At 42.7% G+C, this 12,630-nt stretch overlaps 1 protein-coding gene across 3 annotated transcripts in view; it reads right to left on the minus strand.

Moving 5' to 3' along the window:
- Positions 1–12,630, minus strand: part of NHS (NHS actin remodeling regulator) — a 230,499-nt gene that overhangs the window by 100,283 nt on the left and 117,586 nt on the right. The window lies entirely within an intron of this gene.

Raw genomic sequence — 12,630 nt, forward strand, 5'->3', positions numbered from 1 at the left:
AGGAATTAAGAGAGGAGGCTCCTGCAGCTCAAAGGCACACTGCAAGCTGCATGGAGCGGTTTCCTAGCCATGGCAGAAGGCGCTTGTCTTCTCTCCACTTCCAGCCTAATCATGGAGACCCCAGGAGCCCATCGAATGCAGGAAGAACCTTAGCCAAGCACAACAGCTCACATTTTCCCTGCGGGGGATCCCAGGCAGCAATCCTCCATGGAAGGCTTTTTCTGCTGACCTCAAACTGGGCGAAGGGCCTGCCCCTCCCAATGCTTGTTCAGTGGTAATATTTCGGCAGCAGGTACCATTCCCAAACCTGTGTCCAGCCTTGATCACTTATGCTGTTGAAAGCCCAGCTGGTAACGAAAAGGCTTCGTCTCCGCGAGATAATTTTCTAACCTGCAATCTCCAATAAGTGTGTGCTGCGTTGTGTTGACCAAAGCTCAAGAGAGTTTAATAACAGGTCGGCTGAAACTTTCCCACTGCAAGATTGGACGGTGCGGTGAAAGGAGGAAGAAAGTTTCCGACCCCTCACTGTGCTTATTGCACTTGGCACAAAGAGCGAGCGCTTCCTGAGCTCTGCCCCTGTGCGCTTCACGCATCACGAAATATCATGGAGATGCAGCCAAAGACACTGCTATTAATGTCAGTTCTCTTGAAAGCCTGACACTGTATGTGATGAAATATTGCTGCTTGGCAACAGGAAAGGCCTGATCATCTCTGAGTGGTGCGAGATTCCAGGCGCTTACCCAGGGTTTGGATTCCTCGGAATGAGGGACAGTGGAGACTGTAGTGTCTTTATGATTTACAGCTTATTTTCGCAAATATACAACCTGAGCCCATGATTATAATTAACTACGTTTATAGCCTGTCTTGATGCTTTTGAATTATGGTGCTGGAGGAGACTCTTGAGAGTCCCATGGACTGCAAGAAGATCAAACGTATCCATTCTTAAGGAAATCAGCCCTGAGTGCTCACTGGAAGGACAGATCGTGAAGCTGAGGCTCCAATACTTTGGCCACCTCATGAGAAGAGAAGACTCCCTGGAAAAGACCCTGATGTTGGGAAAGATGGAGGGCACAAGGAGAAGGGAACGACAGAGGACGAGATGGTTGGATGGTGTTCTCGAAGCTACTAACATGAGTCTGACCAAGCTGCGGGAGGCAGTGGAAGACAGGAGTGCCTGGGGTGCTCTGGTCCATGGGGTCACGAAGAGTCGGACACGACTAAACAACAACAAATAGCCTGTCTTTCCTCTGAGAAGTTCAAGGTTGCCTTCTTGGTTCTATTTCCCCCTCCCCTATTTTGTTTCCCAAGAACCCTGCAAGGTAGGTTAGCCTGAGAGCATGTGACTGGTTCTGAGTTACCCAGTGACTGTATGTTCTCTCACATGCTCTGAACTTCTCGGGGGATTTTGAGTTGACACGTCCCTCACAGTTATCTCTGGTGAGTGGAATTCACAGTGACCCACAAGCAATTCCATGTGCAGCCAAAACATCTTGGAAGAATAACATGTGGAGGAGGACTGTTTCCAAGCACAATTCAAATTGTTGATGCTGACCTTTGTACTTGTATACTTAAAGGAGCATCTCCACCCCCATCATTCAGCCCAGACACTGAGGTCCATCTCCAAAGGACTTCTGCCAGTTCCTTCCCTGAGAGAAGTGAAGTTACAGGGAACCAGACAGAGGGCCTTCTCAGTAGTGGCACCTGCCCTGTGGGATGCCCTCCCATCAGATGTCAAGGACATAAATAACTATTTGACTTTTAAAAGACATCTGAATATTTAAATGCATAATGTACAGGGAAGATATTAATGTTTGATGTTTTTATGTGTGCTGGAAAATGCCCAGGATGGCTAGGGTGATCCAGCCAGACAGGTGAGACATAAATAATAAAATTATTGTTATTATTACTGTTATTATTACTCTTTTTTGTGAACCACCCTGAGACCTCCAGGTATAGGGCAGTACAGTCATACCTTGGATCTCGAATGCCTTGGCTCCCAAAGAAATCCACTCCTGAATGATCAAAACCCGGAAGTGAGTGTTCCGGTTTTTGAACGTTCTTTTGGAAGCCGAATGTCCGACTTCCTGAATGGAACGGATTCCATTCGACTTCCAAGGTACGACTGTCTATAAATTCAATACATAATAATAAATGATAATTACTTGGAATTACTGTTATTATTACTTGCCAGGAAGCTAACCTAGCGACTCTGCCCCACCCAGCAAGCCGATCATTGGTGAAAAGCCCACTCAGTTTCCAGTTCAGAAACTGTTCTTTTATCACCTGTTTTCTTCCTCACATGAGTTAGTTTCCTCCTTATCAACTTGCGGTAGGTGGCCTGGTTTATGCGGCATGCTAAATCTGGAAGAAACCTGCCACAGAGAACTAAAGTTTTACTGATGCTGTTTGCACAATATTCAAAATATATTAGCAACATTATAAAATAAGGATGCCTGGCTCTACTGCCATATTTAAAGTACAAATTCAGTTGGGAGTCAGGAAGGCTTATCAGTCTGCAAATTCAGTCATTCTATAATCCATCTGCATGTCACAAATAGTGTTCTCTTTCCTCTCCCTTATCCAGTCTCCTGGCTGGTTAATTGTTGGATTATCTAGAGCTCAGAAAGTCTCACTGCCTGGGGGAGGGGCTGTATTCTCTGGCACTTTCCTCCCTCCTGCTGGATTTTCAATTAGAATATTAAAAAGTATCAAAAAGGTGGGCACACTAACAGCATCTAAGATGCCAAAGGACCTACTGCAGAGAAAAGCAGATACTAGGCTCGCTTGTAGGGTCTAACCTCTCTCCGCCAGTCTTTATAACCAGTATGCTAAATTCCACTCACTGCCACAAGGTGCAAAACAGTGTGGTAGGAGGTAAAAACATTTTTAAATTGTTCTAACCCACCCTGGGACCTCATGGTGAATATGAATGCCAATAAATAAATAAAGGACCTACTGCAACAGGAACCATATGTTGGGATGACCTATATATGCATTATAAAGCTGCTCAGTTACTGCAGGTGAGTAGAATTACACAAACACCTGGTGAAAGGCAGCCATTGAATATGCCTATTATACAGGTGAGGAAAACTGAGGCTGTGAGAGAAGTGGGGCAGCAACTGCAGAGGTTTCTCCTTCCACTGCTAATTTGGTTTGCTATTAGGAAACTACTGGGACTCAGACACCCTCAAAGATCTACTGTAAATCTCCCAGTGACCTACCATAAAATCCCTATTTACTTTCTTGGATTATTGCAGTGAAAGTTTGGAAGCCACACCTGCTAAACCTGCATTGGATGTTGTATCTTCAAAAATAAATAAATGAGAAAGGTCTTTAGTCTTTACGTGTCTTAAAAACTGCATAACAATTTATGACTGTGTGTCAGCTGGAACAGCAAAGGAAATCCTTACATGGCAAACTCCACCTTGGAGTTTTAAAATCTAATCCATTTATTTATTAAATTTCTATGCTGCTCTTCATCTGAATATCACAGGGTGGTTTACAATATAAAAATACATACCATAGTAACAAATGAAACAAGTTTAAATGGCCACAGATTTTTTAATTAGTCAAAGACCTGGTTCAAGAGGAACATTTTCACCTGGTGCCTAAAGATGCACCAGGAGAGCATTCCACAAACAGGGAGCCACTGCAGATAAGGCCCGTTCTCGTGCTGCTGCCCTCTGGACCTCTCGTGGAGAAGGCACCTGAAGAAGGACCTTCAAAGATTATTGCAGGGTCCAGGTCAGTGCATATGAGGAGAAGCGGTCCTGGAGGTATTATGGTCCTGAGCCAAAGCCAACACTTAGAATTGGGTCCTGAAATTGGTTGGCAGCCAGTACTTTGAACTAAAGGATGGAGAGATGAAATACAAGCTTGCAAGCCTTGGCTGATGTTCTTTATCTGTAGCCAAGTAATGGGCTAGAAGTTATCATTTTATGTTATTTCATTTTATGCCTCTGAAACGTTTTGATTAATATTCAGGGCTGTGTCCCGTTTTTGTGAAAGTGACTGCTTTGGTTGCTTGGTTTCACATTTTAAGAGGAGTCAGCTCTGTCAAGGGGAACCAGCTGGTACTTAGGCCTTTGAAAGGCTTTGCTCTCATGGTGCTTGTTTTTGTTTTAGGCTTAAAGAGAGGGTGGTATCATGATTCTGACTCAAGGTCTGCCTGCCCTTCTCTCATAACAAAAGAATAAAACAAGATGGCAGCAATGTTTATTGTTAGGTTGTGTTTTTAGTGCACAATCCCATGTATATTTATTTACTGAGAAGTAAGTGGCATGGGTGGCACGGTGGGTTAAACCACAGAGCCTAGGACTTGCCAATCAGAAGGTTGGTGGTTCAAATCCCCACGACGGGGTGAGCTCCTGTTGCTCAGTCCCTGCTCCTGCCAACCTAGCAGTTCGAAAGCATGTTAAAGTGCAAGTAGATAAATAGGTGGGAAGGTACCTCCAGTGGGAAGGTAAACGGTGTTTCTGTGCGCTGCTCTGGTTCGCCCAAAGTGGCTTAGTCATGCTGGCCACATGACCCGGAAGCTGTACGCCGGCTCCCTTGGCCAATAAAGCGAGATGAGCACCGCAACCCCAGAGTCGGTCACGACTGGACCTAATGGTCAGGGGTCCCTTTACCTTTAAGATCCATTTAAGTTAAGCATCCTGTTCTCGCAGTGACCAACTTGGGTGCCTATGGTTCAAGCAGGATATGAGAGCAACAGTGCTCTCCTCACCTGTCATTGCCAACAACTGGTATTCAGAGGCAGAATCTGGTAGTTCCCTATAGCTATTATGACTGGTAATCATTAATAAACTTCTACTCCATGAGTTTATCTAATTTTTAAAAGCTGGTCACCCCCATATTCCATAGATTAATCACCAATTCCTCAACAAAGGTTACTTCCTGGTATGTAGGACTACATAGGACGGCAGTCTTAGATTCTGAAGATGCTTGGATTGTGTAAGGTACAAGCATGGATGAGGGACAAATTCTGTTCTGTTCACAATATCCTAGTCCTAAACCAATCTGCACACTAAAACACAGCCATCCTTCGCAATCCTCTGAATGTTGTCATGCAGTTCTCTAACTAAAGATGCATACAAAAAGAGAATGCCCTCTGGCATCAAAAGCTTGGATTGATATTTTTGAACAAGCATCAAAAAAAGTAGAAGTGAATGCCCCATCCAAGCTTCCCCACAACTTGCACTTTTGAACTTATGGGATGATCAAACAGTACTTTTCTGATCTAAGGAATTTCTTACCAGCTTCTTTGGCTCAGAAATGGAAGACGCTGCAGGACTCAAAATTCTTATTGTGGTAGAAGACTACATGGATTCTGGCTGTTACACAGAAAAGAACTCACAAATTATGAGTTTCCAAGGGTAAGGAAGAGATAGACTATTTCCACACTGTTTGGTGGGATTTCATTTCTTATGTGTCAAATTTGGATAAACAAAAATATATCATCTCACAAAATCTGGCTTTTACAATGTGTTTTTCTACTTTTATTTTTCTACATTATCTGATCTCTATTTGGAAAATGCAACCTAAGCTTTGTAACTCTTAATACATTTTTTTGTTTAATTTGTGTGTTTGATTTTATGTTAATAACATTTTTTTAAACTTATTATTTTGTAAAAGAGAATTTAGTAGAGAAACACATATACAAAAGTGCAATGTATTGAGAGAAAATGATTGGAAAAACTGCTACCCTGCTGCTTCGTGGAAGAAGGGTGGGATATAAATATAATAAATAAATAAAATACTAGGCAATATATTGTTAATGGTGTTAATGATAATTGCATACAGAATTAGGTACAAAAATGCCCTGCTTGAACATGTTTATAATGCAAAAATGAACGTAAGCTTTGAAAAAAATGAGAAACTGATAGAAACCAAAATGGACAGATTCATCTATTCCTAATGACAAGGGTAGTTGTCTTGCAGGTAAAAGGGAAATAAGGAAAGAACAACCTTCTTCCAAGGCTATGGGTGGTAATTTCTGAATCCTCTCCTTTCCCCACATGCCCACCATGTCCCTTAAATCTGCTCCAGAGGGCTGGGGAAACAGCAGAGAAGATGTAGGAGGTGTGGGGAGAGGAGAGGGCAGGGAAATCACATTGCATGGCTAAAAGGCATCGCACTCACTTAACTGTCTATCTAGATACCGTGCTGCATTTCTGCCTTGTGGGAACCCTCTCAGTGCCCCAACAACAGAGAAGAAGAGACAGTTCCTGAAAAAATTAGCTCAAGGATACTATTGTTCCTGATCTTCTCAAAAAAAGGCAAGACACAGTGTGTGAGAGGCGGATTCCCCCCCCATCTACTTCCTGTCTATTCTATTAATCAAAATTTCTGTTCCTCAAACACAGCAACTGTAACCATTCTGCCAGGAATTATACATCAGTGGGAAAACAGCGCACACGGCCTCAGCCTCTTCTGCACAGCTTTCCACAGGCCAGGTCTTGAGCTGAATCAACTTGACAGCTGAGAGGAATGGGAAGATTCCAGCAGTCACCTTTCAGCTTGCTGGCCTGGCTTGTCATATGACAACAAAGTCTGGAGAAAACAGACATTGGCACCTGGGGGAAGGTGGAAGGGAGAGGGTACGTATGCACATATTTTTGATGAGGGGTAGTAGCTAAATTCAGATGAATCTTGAAAAATTCTTATCCTAGAAGCTAGGACCCTTCAAAAGATCGTACTCTCCGTCCCTTTTAATCACAATATTAAAGTAGGGAATATCTATCCTATTCCTTATTGTATGATCAAGCTTTCCTCACACACACACACCGTTTTTATCACTTAAAAAATAAATGAATGTATTTATTTCAATAATAAATAAATAAATACGCTTTTAAACAATATAAAATAAGCAGAAGGAGCCATGAAAGTTTAAGCCAGTTAGGTAAAAATTATATCAACAGGAGAAATTGAAAAGAGGGAAGAGGTGCTGGGTGTTGCTTTTTTCCTTGAATGGAAGCCCCATAAAGTGGCGGTTTGAATAGTTGTTAATCATCATAAATAATGGTTGTATCAACCAGCCCTTAGTCTGCATGTATGCTATGTATTTACCATCATCTAACATTTCAAGTTATGGTTTACTATGAGATGTCAATCAAAACACAAGAAAGTGTTTGTGCAAATCCTTACTCCAATAAGTGGTTTTTCGAAGTCTGCAAAAATTATTTTTGCTGTAGTCAGGATGAGAGCCTCTCTTTGCTCCAAATAGATAACCACCACCGAAACATCTGAGGTTTAGCTTGGGAATGCCCTATCGGCAGTGTAAAATGCCCCTGCTTTTTTCCAAGCCAATGTTTTTAACACTAAATGAAATCAGCCCAGACTTAAGCCACAAGAATGCATTTGTAGTCATCATGTTGCGCTTAACTCCGCTTAAGGACTATTATCTGCTGCTTTTCCCGTTGATGGAAGGCTCTTCAAAAGAAAAAGTATTTGGAGAGTGTCCAATAATTAAGATGTTGTGTACTAGGGAACATAATAATAGGGTAAAAGGAATCCCATAACTTGTCAGCTCAGTAGACATATAAACAAACTTCAAAAAGCAGTCTGGCGGGGTGGGGTGGGGGAGCATGCTGTCTGCACAGACATTATGAAGATCTTGGATGTTTGAGTGCACCATTATTTTGGAGGTTTAAATCAAAGGCTTTTTCGGGGCCTTTCTCAGTCCCAAATTTGTAGATTTGCAGAAACCACTTCATTAAATAGTTTTGCACTCTCTTTCTCTCTCACGCTCTCATTTTAAGACAAAACATATAGCAGCTTTTAAATAATTTGAAATCTTCTGGATTTAACTATCTCTGCTAGATAACCAGATTCTATCTTGTGTGACCTAATACATACAAACACTGCTGCGTGACTCCACCCCGCCCAATTTATTCCTCCAAACTACCCACACCCTTTGCCATGTGTGATCAACAGAACTGGCAAACCTGGGCTGGAAGAGTGATCCATGGAGATCAAGCAAACTCTTCTATAGGCTTGGCTTACAGGAAACCTCTAAACATTTCATCTCCAAGAGGTTGTAATGGCTGCCTGCTACAAACACTATAGCTGCTTCACATAGCAATCATGTTGGCCATAATGTTTGTGTTGCCTTGGAATTTAATGGGCAAAATGTAAAGGTAAGATGTGCATCTACTCTTTACATATGGACCCAGCAGAACATGGAGTAAAGGCGAATATGTGGGGCTATTGCACAACTGATGGTCCAAGCACTAATAAAGTTCAATTGGTGTAATGCATCAGCCATCATATAACCTCTGTGCTGAGAGATGTGTGTTGGCTGCCAATCTGCTACGGAGCCAAGTTCAAGGTATGTAAAGCATACCAGGCAGCAGTGTATTTCAAAGACCGCCTTACTCCTTACAGTACCCCTGCCCTGCCCTTAAAGTCTGCAATGGAGACATGGTTGACGGCACCCAACTGTATCAGATTTATCTACTCACAATAGTGCTTTTAACATGGTGGCCCCCTAGATTACAAAAGCTGAGAAGCTGGACTGGAACCATCAGTGAGGCATCTGAGGTGTCCACTGAAAATCCTGCTATTGCAGGAAACTTTCTTGTGAGGTGACACCTTATAATTAGATATCCAGTTGGCATTTTTATACCATTTGTTCTTATCTCTTTTTTTTTTTTTTTGCTTTTTTCTTCTTTTAAACACAGCACAGATATTATTTATTATCTGCAGTAAACAAGCAGAGTAGCTACATAAAGAGTGAAGAGACTCTCAATCAATCTGGGTTGCTCACACTAGTCAGCAGCTTCGACCCTGCGCAGTAAGTAGGTCTCCAGGCAGCGCTCTAATTTTTGCTGCCATTGTGTACAGGAACAGTGTTTAAATCCTTATTATATAGCCTTGTTCTAGCCTTCGCCTTACATTTTAGATCAAGTGGGACTCCTCTTCTTGTAGGAACAGAGCGTAGTTCTAAACAACGTGGCCTCCTGACTTTCCAGCCACTCTAAATAAATAAATAAAGTCAGTTTGCTTAATGCCCAGATGCAGGCAGCCCAGCTACTCTTGCAGCTTGGATGTGAGTTTGTGTAGCCTGAAGGGACTTGCAGCCCTGCCTTGCTCTCGTCAGAAGTCAGCAAGATTTCTCAGCCTGCATCCCTAAGGAAATGGAGAGACCTCTTTCCTTAATGTGATGAAGGCAACAAGGAACCTTGCTATCTGGTGTGTTCCATCAAGAAACAAGAGAAAAGGGGAGGAAAGTAAGCTAATGACGACAACAAAGAATATAAAAAGACATACCATCTCCAGAGCAAAGGCCATAAACCCAGGGGTAGCCATCATGGTGCCCTTACAGATATTGCGGCCTACAACTCTCTTCACCCCCTGACAATTAGTCATGCTGGCTGGGGGTGGTGAGGGTTGGAATCTAGCAGCATGGGGAAGGGCCACAGGTTCCCCATCCTTGATACATTCTACAGGGAAGGTTGACTAGGTGCAAGAGGGAAGGTTTCCAAATATTACTCTGAATAACAACACCAAACAAGATTTGCTTTCAGCAACAACAATGGACAGGTGAGCATCTTTGACTCAGCCACTGGGATGAGGGATTCCAGTGAAGACGTGGTACATGATGGCACATAGGCAAGCTTGACATCTGGCATTTCTCTGTAGAGCCACTTTTTGGGGGTGGGGGTGGGCAGGCAGTCATGGAAGCAAGAACGACAGGGAAGCATTTTTGCAAAAATAATTTATAGGCCTCTGCTCCGTTACCTCTAGGTGAATTAGCAATAAGCACTACAGTTATGTGACAGCTTCTGCCATAGCGGCCACACAGTTGCATGATTATCTAGGTCAAACATGCTTTTGTTTAAACACATCAAAACCTTCACCAGTCATTCCACATTATAAACTTTGGTAATTCAACTGCTATGTATCCACCTGTGGAAGGCTATACATGGTGTATTCTTTATACTGTGCATGAAAGTTCCTCATGCATTCACATGCCTGTCTTTCCATAGGATGAGGAGCCCAATTTTGGGGTGTGAAGAACTTCTCAGCTATTGCAACTTAAAAAAGAGACCAGCCTTTATTTATAAAATGGCATCAGCCTTGTTATCCCACCCAAAGCCATGCCTACACATACACACAAGGCAGCCAAAATATCTGAAACAAATTGCGTAAACTTGACATTTTATACGGATTGTAAATCTTTCCCGATAATTTTGCTCAAGCAAACTGTTATGCCATTGGAAACCTAGTCTAAACTGGAGCTGTGCCATAAGGTATACAAACAAGGTTCCCCTCTTTTCCTATTTCTTTTCATCCTACAGATCCCTCATGTCTGTTGTCATGGTTCATGTATAATAAAAACCAATGCTGGCAGATATTTGTTATAAAACTAAGCAAGGTCAGCTGGGCTGGTGTTTGTTGATACGCCATTCCATGCACACACACACATAGATCACTAGTCTGACTTTTTACAGGTGTAAGAAAGGTATCTGGATCTCATTTGAAACCAACTAGACACATGGAGTACGGCACATTCCACATTCTCAATCCAGAAAGCTTTTCTTGTTCACCAACAAAAAATCACCACAAATACCTCTCTTTGACTTGCTGTATTTTATATTAGCCACACCCAGAAGCAAGACATCAATGAAGAGTAGTCCTATTCCTACACTTCCTGAGCCTGGTTGTAGTTAAGAACAGCTTGTATTCCACAGTAGTCTGATCACTTTGACTGAGCTTACTGCTTCCGATGGGATGAATGGCCCATTATTCCTGGGTGGGAGTGACACTGTGACTAAGTGCACAAGTAGCATTGAGAGAAAGCCACTCTGGCCAACTGCACTGAGTAGCAATGGGGAGGAACCATTATTGGTTATTGCACCGAAGGAGCTTTTAATTGCATATACTTATGCAATATAAAAGGTATATAGCCCAGAGGGAGAGGGTAAACAGTACACTAAATCTTCACAGGATTTAAAGATAAGTACACCTGCTGTTTCCAGTGCAAAAAGTTGGAAGGGGGAAGGCTCATTGTAAAGTAGAAAACAACTACACTGAGCTGCATGCACGCTGAACTTTGCAGCCAAAGAGCACAAGCTGACTGGATAACTGTGGAGGTCAGGAGCCTATGGGAGGAGCCATGAAATAATGGATTGTTTTTGTCACTCATAATCCACAGCACTTAGTCTGATTCCTGTTGTATTTGGCAATCAGGATGTAACGATAACATGGAGGAATGAAGAAATGTTTCCTGTGTGGGCTCTGGAATTCTTTATTTTTGTGGTGACGACATTATGGGGTGGGGGTGCAAGGAAAAGGGTGTGGATAAGAGGAAAGAGTTAATCTTTCATGTCACCACTCTTTTAATTCAAAGCATACTCATGCTCAATGTTGCTATACTGCACAGGCTGGTCGTGACAATCCACCACCACCTGAATAAATAAACGGCAGGGTAGTTCGTACCAGAGATTTAAGGGGAAGGGAGAATAAAAAAAGATAACAGAAAAGTTTCAAAGCATATGGCACATAAAGGAACACCTTTTAAGACACTGGATTTCCAGGTAAAGCCGTAATTCTAAGAATGCTGAGTTGCAAGCATGCTTCTATACTTAATTCTCCTCAGGATTAGGATTTGGTTGTCAGACCCATCATTGCAACTCTTTCATGGCAACGCTACCTTTGAATTGCTGGTGCCTCCCCTGGAGGTGATTATAGGTGGGTCTACAGCATTCTGCAGACAGCTGTTCTTTGGGTGGTGCTATTAGGGCTTGAAAATCCCTGCTTCAATCATCTAGCATAAAGTCAACACACATAGAGCTCTACCTTGTGCTAAAAGTGTGGCCCCCAACTCCTCCCTTGCTTTTACAGGGTCATTCATTCCCCTGTGAAAATTAGGCTTTTTGGGTGGCTAGGAATCATGCTTGCAGGTTTCTCATAGGCATCTGGTTGGCCACTCTGTGAACAGGATGCTGAACTGCTATACTGCTATCCTAATTGCTATGGAACTGAATTAGGGCGGGTGGACATTTGGTTTTGTAATATAAAAAAGTACTAAGAATACAGTATGATCACTATAGGACTTTCATGCAGTGGTGTATCCTTCTGTAGAAAGAAAATACAGTCAATTGGCACAATTCACCTGAAATCAACTACAGTGGTACCTCGGGTTACAGACACTTCAGGTTACAGACGCTTCAGGTTAGAGACTCTGCTAACCCAGAAATAGTACCTCAGGTTAAGAACTTTGCTTCAGGATGAGAACAGAAATCGTGCTCCGGCAGTGCAGTGACAGCAGGAGGCCCCATTAGATAAAGTGGTGCTTCAGGTTAAGAACAGTTTCAGGTTAAGTACGGACCTCCAGAACGAATTAAGTTCTTAACCTGAGGAACCAATGTATAAGGTTGGAAGGGACCCCAAGAGTCGCCCTGTCCAACCCCATACAATGCAGGAATCGCAACTAAAGACTACCTGCCAGATGGTCATCCAGCCTCTGCTTTAGAAGCTCCAGTGAAGAAGAGTCCACCACCTTCCGATGTAGTACATTCATTCCACTGCTGAACAGCTCTTACCATCAGAAGGTTTGTCCAAATGTTTAGTTGGAATCTCATTTCTTCTCCTTTGAAGCCATTGGATCAGGGCCTAGCCTCTGGA

The sequence above is a fragment of the Podarcis tiliguerta genome (assembly GCF_965153285.1).
Source record: "Podarcis tiliguerta genome assembly, chromosome: 4".
NCBI lineage: Eukaryota > Metazoa > Chordata > Lepidosauria > Squamata > Lacertidae > Podarcis > Podarcis tiliguerta.